This window comes from Chelonoidis abingdonii, chromosome 11, assembly GCF_003597395.2.
Source record: "Chelonoidis abingdonii isolate Lonesome George chromosome 11, CheloAbing_2.0, whole genome shotgun sequence".
In the NCBI taxonomy this organism is placed as follows: Eukaryota; Metazoa; Chordata; order Testudines; family Testudinidae; genus Chelonoidis; species Chelonoidis abingdonii.
In genome coordinates, this window is record NC_133779.1 from 4,007,492 (window position 1) to 4,017,076 (window position 9,585).

General features: G+C 52.7%; 1 protein-coding gene across 1 annotated transcript in view; it reads left to right on the plus strand.

Annotated features, from left to right (window-relative positions):
- DLL3 (delta like canonical Notch ligand 3) overlaps positions 1-9,585 on the plus strand; it is a 293,693-nt gene that overhangs the window by 24,735 nt on the left and 259,373 nt on the right. The window lies entirely within an intron of this gene.

Sequence of the window (9,585 nt, forward strand, 5' to 3'; positions counted from 1 at the left end):
GGCGCGGATGTGCCATGTGGACACTTCTGGCCGAAAGACTCCAAACTCCACCGCTGTGCGTGTAGCCCACCCGCTCGAACGTGTATATGGACCACCCACCTTGACCTCCAGTCACTGTATAAGGTAAGCAACATCTCATCCTCCTCTTAGCTCAGGTTAGCAGCTGGAGTCTAGAGCTGATCGGTTGGGTTTTCACTGCTTTTTTTTTTTTTTTTTTTAAGCCAGGTCGGCTAATGCGAATTAAGAACGTGAGTTAAGAACACGCCTTGTTTTGCAGCGTAGACATACCCACAGGGTGTAGGAGCCTGCTGTAGCCTTGAGTGGAGAGCTGGGTCTCTTAGCTTAGGCAGGAAAAGCTTCTGCCTTTAAATCCAGAGGTCTCCAGTTCCATCCCTACTGCTGCCAACCCACCCACTGGTGCTGCGTTATTAGCCCGAGAGAAAAAGATCTTGGACACTGTGTAGAGAACAAGAATATGCAGGGTTAGAAGAGTGTACAGGAGAGAGAGAAACCTCCCGCTCTGAGACGTAAGATCTGTAAATAGTAAAGACCAGAGTGAGATCTGTGTGGGGAGCAGATTGTTTCCCCTCGGCTACGGCAGGATCTTTACCGCTTTCTGTGTAGCATCTAGTGCTGTCTTCTGTCAGAGATGGGATACCAAGCTAGCTGGCCCTCAGCTCTGATCCAGAATCCTCTGGCGATTCCTAGGAAAGTTGTTTGCTGGGAGGCGTGGGGGTTGGGTGGGTGCTGTATTCAGTATCCTACGGCTGCCACCAGCTGTCATAGATCAACAACTATCATTGCTCCAGCCTTCATTCGGTCTCTTAGGAGGTCCCCTATTTCTTGCCATGCTCCGCATAGCCTTTCCCAAGGGCGAATTCTGCAGCTCTCCAACTCTCAGACTGGGCCTTCATCTCTGGTACCCCTGTTTCTGTCCTGGCGCTCTACTGAGAGTGCAGCTGAGATAAGAGTCTTGTAGAGACTGTACCCATTCAGGGAGCCATGCACCCAGGGCATGTGTGTGGTGAGATCAGGAGCCTTTTCAGAACAACAGAGCACTGATTAGTCACAAGAAATCCAGCACCGGAGAGTCTTTAGTCAAGTTTAAGACAGTCTGTATGGGCAGAAGCAGCTGCCTTGATTCCCATGCTCTCCTGGGGTCCACCTTATGTCCTCGTCCTAGTTCTTAACACAGCCCCGGTACCTCTTACATCTCTGTCCTCATCCCTGCAACCCTCTGGGTCCCAGCTCTTCTCTTTCCTGGGTGGCTGGAGCGAAGGACTCGTGAACGGATCTTCCATTCATCTGTGTGGATTCCATTCATTTTTTTTTTTTTTTTTTTTAGGTCCATCCCAGAGACAGCCATTGTCTGCCTGACCTCTAGCCCCGCCTCACTCCACAGTGTCGCTAGAGTAGGAACTGGCCCCTTTCCGCTCAGTGGGTAGACTGAGTCACGTGTCATTCATAAAAAGATCACAAACAATTCCCCTGTTCACCTTGCTTCTGGAACAGAGTGCAGTTCTCCCCCCACGCAGTGATGTAGGGATGTTTGAACCTATTCTGAAGTTGGGATTCTGCGTTCATAGAATATCAGGGTTGGAAGGGACCTCAGGAGGTATCTAGTCCAATCCCCTGCTCAAAGCAGGACCAACACTAACTAAATCATCTCAGCCAGGACTTTATCAAGCCAGGCCTTAAAAAATCTCTATGGATGGAGATGCCACCACCTCCCTAGGGAACCCATTCCACTGTTTCACCACCCTCCTAATGAAATAGTGTTTCCTAATATCTAACCTAGGCCTTCCTCACTGCAACTTGAGACCATTGCTCCTTGTTCTGTCATCTGCCACCACTGAGAACAGTCGAGCTCCATCCTCTTTGGAACCCCCCTTCAGGTAGTTGAAAGCAGCTATCAAATCCCCCCTCACTCTTCTCTTCTGCAGACTAAATAACCCCAGTTCCCTCAGCCTCTCTGCATAAGTCATGTCCTCCAGCCCCCTGGTCATTTTTGTTACCCTCTGCTGGACTCTTTCCAATTTGTCCACATCCTTTCTGTAGTGGGGGGACCAAAACTGGATGCAATACTCCAGGTGCAGCCTTACCAGTGCCGAATAGATGGGAATAATCACTTCCCTCGATCCGCTCACAACAGACCTACTAATACAGTCAAAATGCTGTTAGCCTTCTGGGCAACAAGGGCCCACTGCTGACTCCTATCCAGCTTCTCGTCTACTGTAACCCCCAGGTTCTTTTCTGCAGAACTGCTGCTTAGCCAGTCGGTCCCCAGCCTGTAGCAGCGCATGGGATTCTTCCTTCCTAAGTGCAGGACTCTGCACTTGTCCTTGTTGATCCTCATCAGGTTTCTTTTGTCCCAATCCTCCAATTTGTCTAGGTTACTCTGGACCCCATCCCTACCCTCCAGCATATCTACCTCTCCCTCCAGCTTAGCGTTCTCCTACACTCATCAGAACACGCCAGGGCAAGTCTCCAGTTCCCTGGAGAACCGTTCTGCCAGATAATCTCTAGGGTCTTGCAGAATGGCTGTTGCTCATTAAACAACATGCAGTTGTCATACAGCAGGACAGAACCGTTTCAAATCCATCCCACACATCTCCTCTTTAGGTCACACCGGCAAGGGCCACACAGGAAGCTTTCATGCCCTCCTCTCTACACCCCTTTGCCCCACTAAAGCCTTTGGGTTTGAGGCTGAAATCAGGGCCTGCCGCTACCTCCTCCAGTTCCTCCAGGTGTCAGCCGTCTGCGCTGCAGGCTAAGGTGGGCTAGGAAGTGTCTTTTGGAATAGTTTGAGGAGGGGAGCAGGGAAGGTTTGCCCCCTTGACTCAACCCAGCGGTGGATCTAGGTGTCCCAGGGTCAGGTAAGGCAGGGGTGCATATGCTAGGACCCCATTTCCTCTGTTGGGCAGAAGTCATTGTCTCCCTCCCCACCCCCGATGCACCATGATGCAGGGCCTCTTGGCTAAGAGAATCTACCACCCTGTGAAAAGATGTCTCTTCCATCATCAGCGGCCTCCCAGCTGCTATACCCTTCGCTGGGGCTTTTCCTACCCCCTGACAGGCTTCACACTTCTGGCAGTGCCCCTCCCCGCGCACGCTTGGCCAGCTGCGGCAAGGATCAGCTCTGCCTCAGTTTCCCCAGTGCAGGCAGGCAAGTAACTGTCTTGATCACAGATGCAAGCTCCCTGGAGCCTGCCTGGTGAGACTTATGCCTCCTGAGTGGAGCTGGGTGAGGGTCCTTCCTCTGCCCCACTCCACTAGATATCGGTCTACAGGTGGGGATCTGTCGTGAGCTTACCAGCATTTCCCTTGTGTGGCGGGTAGGGGGGTGGAAAAGTTTCCCCTCCCTCCCACCTGCTTGACACCTCCAGGTCTGTCTGTGTGACTTCCCTCAGTGCTTGCCCGAGGCCTTTGGTTTGTACCACGAGAAGGGCTGGACTGTGCCTTAAACCCCAGTTACCTCACCTGTCCTGGGACCAACACAGCTCCAAGAAGGCTGCATCTGCTCAAAGCTACAGCATCCTTTCCGAAAAGTAGAAGAAAAGGGATTTCATCCAGGGTCCCCCGCTTACAGCACTGCCGGAGTCTGCTCAGCACTCTGCGCTGCCAGGTGGGGCACGGGTTTTGCACACGGATCCTGCCCCAGATTGCAGTGTTCAATGTGGCTTTACTACGCGGGGATTGGCTCCAGGGTCCCACTGTCCCCCGAATAGCTCCCACCTTTCACTCCCCTTGGGGATCAGCTGGATCTGGGGCCAGGAGAGTATGACGGGATGCATGCACCTGTGTGCGGAGTGGGGACTTATCTACCAGCAGATCCTATGCACAAGAGGTGCTGGCTGAGTAACATCTTTCTCCCACATGGCCACTCACACAGCTGATGTACCGGCTGCCTTCCTGGCTGGGCAGATGATGGAATAACCTTTCGGTTCTGGGCAGGCCCCAGGAAACGGAGGCTCAAGCAGTACAGCCTGTTATGCCCCATCCTTCTGCAGATATTGCAGCTTAGATCTTTGGGATCCGGGGGCTACCCAGGTCAGCTGTCCCCTCCTAGTTTGGGTTTATCCAAATCCCACATCTGGGGTGCTTCCACAACCCCCCACCCCCACCCCATGCCTAGGCCAATCCTGAGTCTTGTTTAATAACTGGACGGTACTGTCCACGAACTCATGTGCCAATCAGCCTGTGACAGACAGATCCTTAGATTTCTTATCCACTAACTGTATTTTCACGGCTCTCAAGGCCAGAAGGGACCATTGCCATCATCTAGTCTGATCTCCTGTACGGGCGCAGGCCAGAGGACGGCCCCAGAAGACTCCCTGGAGCAGGTCTTTTCAAAAAAGCCTCCCACCTTCATGTAAACCATCCAATCTTTTAAACTCATGGGGACCACACTGGGTGGAATTGTTCTAACCTAACAAAGTCTCCAGAGAAGTGACTCCTGCACCTGTACCCGTTGGTGGAGCTATTTTCCCTCCGGGGTGGCAACCTCCATATATGTCCCTCCCCTGGTCTTCAGCACCCCCCTGCCGAAACCTTGTCCTAGGGGTCAATTCAGGCATAAGCAGTATGGCCCCTTGGAACTGCATCCAGTGCCCAGTATCTGCCCCATCTGTTTGACTAGATGCCTGATGGCTTTAGGCCCTGGTATGGGAGGGAGACATCGGAGTCCATCTGCAGGGGGGATTGGATTCAGATCACTAGCCTACTCCGAGGTAGCGAGGAAGGTATCTCTATCCCCACCCTCCTCCAAGTGGGGCAGTAATGTAGTATCTGTGGAGTAGATCTCCCAGCTGGGGTTCCGCATGGCCTCTTGCTCCTTGGCGCCTTGATTTCCGGTGCATGCGTCCCTCTATCATGACTCGTGTTTTTGGCTGCAGCGTGCTCGCACGTCTTGTTCTTGCTCAGCGTGCTGGACCTGGCTGGCTCCAGCTTCGGTGCCTCCATCTGAAGCTCCTTTGCTTCCAGCCCCAGTCTCTGCTGCTCCAGCTCTTACTTCGGGGCATTCTCCGATTCTTCCCTCTTCTCTGCTCTCAGACTGGGCTGCTCACCCAGAACCCCTTCTGGGTCTGGACCATGGTTCTTGCCCGATGGTCCTTCTCTAGCCGTGCAGCCTTCTGTGCCTCATTTAACCGTTCAGTGTTTCCCCTTCTTGCTCTGTACAGCTCTATAGTCTTCCACACCATTTGCCGTACTGTTTCCTTTCACTAACCTTGGTGGTTTGATTGTTTGTTTGTTTGTTTGTTTGTTTGTTTTTTCTGCAGTGGTCACTGGATGCAAAATACTACTGGTGTATCCAGTATCCCACAACTGCCACCAGCTGTCATGGATCAGCATGGGTTCAGTGCTCTGGCCTTCATCCAGTCCCTTAGAACAGTGGTTCTCAATCTTTCCAGTCTTCTGTTACCCTTTCAGGAGTCCGACTTGTCTTGCGTACCCCCAAGTTTCACCTCACTTGGAAACTACGTGCTTACAAAATCAGACATAAAAATACAAAAGTGTGTCAGCACACGGATACTGAAAAATCGCTGACTTTCTCATTTTGACCATATACATATAAAATGAATCAATTTTGGAATATAAATATTGTCCTTTTCAGTGTACCGTATAGTATTATAGGGCAGTATAAACACGTCATGGTCTGTGTTAGATTTTAGTTTGTACTGACTTCGCCAGTGCTTTTTATGGAGCCTATTGTAAAACTAGGCAAATATCTAGATGAGTGGAGGTACCCCCCTGGAAGACCTTTGGGTACCCCTAGGGTTGTGCATACCTCTGGTTGAAAACTACTGACTTAGGTAAGACCTAGTGGTCCTTCTTGCCTGAGCATAGCTTTTCCCAAAGCTCTGGGACCTTGCTTCTGTCTGGATGCTCTATCGAGAGCCCAGCTGAGTTCAGACTCCGTGCACCCAGAGCATACGCCTGTTGAGACCAGGCAGCCTTTTCAGGATAATGGAGCATTGGTTAGTCAGCCGGAATCTAGCCTCGGAGAGTGCTGAGGTGTGCATGGAAAAGCCAAGCTTAAGACAGAGTTAATCTGGGCAGAAGCAGCTGCCCTGATATTCCGTGTTCTCCTGGAGTCCACCTTGTGTCGCTATACCTAGCCCTAGTACCGCCTAGGTTTCTGTCCTCAGCCCTGCTGGGTCCCAGCTCTTCTCTTTCTTGGGCGGCTAGGGGTGAAGGGTTCCTGTTGGTCAGGGGTGGGAAAAAGCCACTGCCCCCCTAGCCAACTCAGCTATGCCAACACAGCCATCAGTGGAGAGACAGTGCTTCTGGCGGTCGGGGAGCTGGTGCTACCATACAGGCCAGCACTCCTTCTGTCGCATACGCTGCGTCTACACTAGGGAGCGATGCCGGTTTAGGCTCTGCAGGGTAGATACAGCCTCAGGCAGAGCTGTTATACACATGTGCCTCAATCCCCCTATCCTCAGAGGAGGCACTGACCCCTTCCCAGGCAGTGGGTAAACTGAGTCACACACTGTTCCTTAAAATGTTACAAGACATTCCCACATTCTCCACAGGGTGCTGGGGTAGAGGTGTGGGAATTGGGTGGATGGGGAGGAGGAGGTAAGGGTCGGGTTGTGTGGGGAGGAAGGGTGCTGGGTGTGTGTGGGGGCGCTAGAGACAGGAGAGCGAGTGCTGGAGAAGGAGATGTGGTGGGAACTTTGGCACAGATGAGAACGGCAAATGGGCACAGGCCCTCCCCCAGAGGCAGTGCCTGACCCCCTTCCTGCCTGGGCTGGGTCAGCCCCTCCCCAGACACATGGGGCAAGAAGAGGGCATTGTTCTTTCCCCTTACAGGTTGGCACTAGTGTCACGGATTGCAAGGGAGTGGGGACAAGGCGGAGTCCCAGGTGGATGGAGGGGGGAGTGCTGTGTGGGGAGGAGGTGTAATTGGGTGCGGGGCACGTGCTGTGGGTACACCTACATGGCCCCATCTGTGAGGTGTGTGCAGGGTCACGGGCCTACTCGATCGGGGTGTGTGTGTAAAACTAGATGTGATGTATCTTGATTTTTAGGAGGGTCTTTGGCACCATCCCACATGACCTTCTCCTAAGCAGCCTAGGGGTGTGTTGGTCTAGATGGAATGACTATCGGGTGCGTGCGCAGCTGATTGAAAGACTGTGCTTAGAGCATTGTTATCAATGGTTTGCTGTCAGCTGGGAGGGCGTAACTGATGGGGTCCCGCAGGGGTCAGTCCTGGGGCCGGTGCCGTTCAATATTTTCCTTAATGACTTGGACAATGGAGTGGAGAAGATGCTTATAAAATCTGCCGATGACACCGAGCTGGGAGGGGTCGCGAACACTTTGGAGGACAGGATTGGAATGGAAAATGACCTGGACAAATTGGAGAATTGGTCTGAAATCAACAAGAGGAAATTCAGTGTGAAATCCTTCACTGGGGAAGGAAAAATCAAATGCTTGGGGAATAACTGGGCAGGGGATAATAGCGTCGAAAAAGAAACGGGGGAAACTAGTGGATATGAAACTGAATAGGAGCCAACAGTGTCGTGCAGTTTTAATCTGTTATCATTCTGGAGCGTATTAACAGGAGTGTCGTATGTCAGACATGGGAGATAATTGCCCTGCTCTGTGCAGCACTGGGGAGGTCTCAGCTGGAGCACGGGGTCCAGTTCTGGGCATTGTGCTGTGGGAGAGAGGTGGGCAAATTGAAGAGAGTCCCGAGGAGAGCAACAAAAAGGATCCAAGGTTCAGCAAACTTGCCCTAGGAGGAGATGATTCAAAAACGGGCTGTTTAGTCTGGAGCAAAGCAGACTGGGTGGGGATCTGAGAACATCAAATACATTAAGGGCTGTTCTAGAGAGGACGGGGGTCAGCTGTTCTCCATGTCTGCTGAAGGCAGGCCTGGCTCCAGGGTTTTTGCCGCCCCAAGCAGCAGTGGGGGAGCCACGGTCATGATCGGTGGCAGCTCCACCGCGCCGCTTCCTTCTTCGGCAGCAATTCGGCAGCAAGTCCTTCCCTCCGAGAGGGACCGACCACTGAAGAGCCCGACTTGCCGCCCCTTCCCCTTGGCTGCCCCAAGCACCTGCTTGCTGGGCTGGTGCCTGGAGCCGGCTCTGGCTGGAGGGAGGACTAGAAAAAATGGGCTTAATCTGCAGCAAGAGAGCGCTATTCAGCGCTCTCAGGGGAGGGAAGCTCTGGAGTAGGCTTGTAAGGGAGGTTATGGAATTCCTGTCACTGGACAAACACCCTCAGAACTAGAGTTATTTGGTCCGGACTTGGCACAGGGGGGCTGGACTAGATGGTTTCTGGCCCCACATTGCTATGATTCAGTCTGCCTGGGCAGAGGCCAAGCGGCTGCCAGATGGGCAGATTCATGGCGGGTGGGGGGCACTCCGTGGAGTAGCGGATGGAGAAGGGATCCCGGGTGGGCTAGGGGCTGGGACCTGCCTGGGGGCTGGGATTTAAGCCAATGGAGCGAGGGGAGCTGGTGCAGCGAGTTCATTATGGGAATTAGAAAAAGTCCCCCAAATTGCTTCTCCTGGGAAGCAGTGACTCTGAAAGACCTTTCTGGGTTGGGGGGGAACGAAAAATTGGCTGCCCGTGAGCTCCCAGTGCGATTCTGGGGCCAAAAGAGCCAAGGTGACCCTGGGATGTATGAACGGGAATCTCGCGTAGGAGCAGAGAGGTTATTTTCCCCTCTGTGTTTGGTCCTGGTGCGACTGCTGCTGGGATCCGTGTCTGGTTCTGGTACCCACCATTCAAGGAGGATGTTGGTAAACCGGAGAGGAATCAGAGAAGAGACACGAGAATGATCGCAGGGTTAGAAAACCTGCCTGGTTGTGCCTGACTCAAGGAGCTCGAGTTATTTAGCTTAGCAAAGAGAAGGTTCAGGGGTGACCTCATCTCCATCTATCAGGACCTACAGGGGGAACAAATATTTAATCAAGGGCTCTTCGGTCTCGTGGAGAAACGTCAAACACGATCTGGCGGCTGGAAGTTGCAGCTGGAAATATTAAGACGGGAACATCAGATGCACAATTTCAACAGTGAGGGACATTACCCATTGGGACAACTGACCACAGGTCGAGGTGGATTCTCCATCCCTGATGATTTTAAGCTTAAGACTGTGGATGTCTTAGTAAACAGTCTGCTCTAGCTCCAATGGGAAGTTCTCTGGCCTTGTTACACAGGGGGTCACACTGAGTGATCGCAGAGGTCCCTCCTGTCCTCGGACTCTGTTAAGGACCTGGACCACACCTCTTAAAGAGTGACCCCCTCCTCTGGGTAGGGATCAAAGGGCATTACCCATGGCAGGGCTGGGGAAGAGAAGAGAGGTGTTCAGTACATTCCTGCTGCATGACCATGGGGTGTATACAGGGTGGGGATGTCACCTGTTGGGTCAGTATTATGTGTTTTCCTCTAGTGGCTGGTCCGTATAGAGGATAATGGCCTTACTACCGCTGCTGGCTAAGGGAGCTCCTCCTTCAGCTGAAGTGAGCAATGCCTATTCCCAAGGCCGTTTGACTTCAGCGGTGCCTGGCTCAGGCCTTTGTGCTGAAGGTCCTGGTTTTTAGCCGTGCCTCCTGGAGGTTCATAGAACTGGAC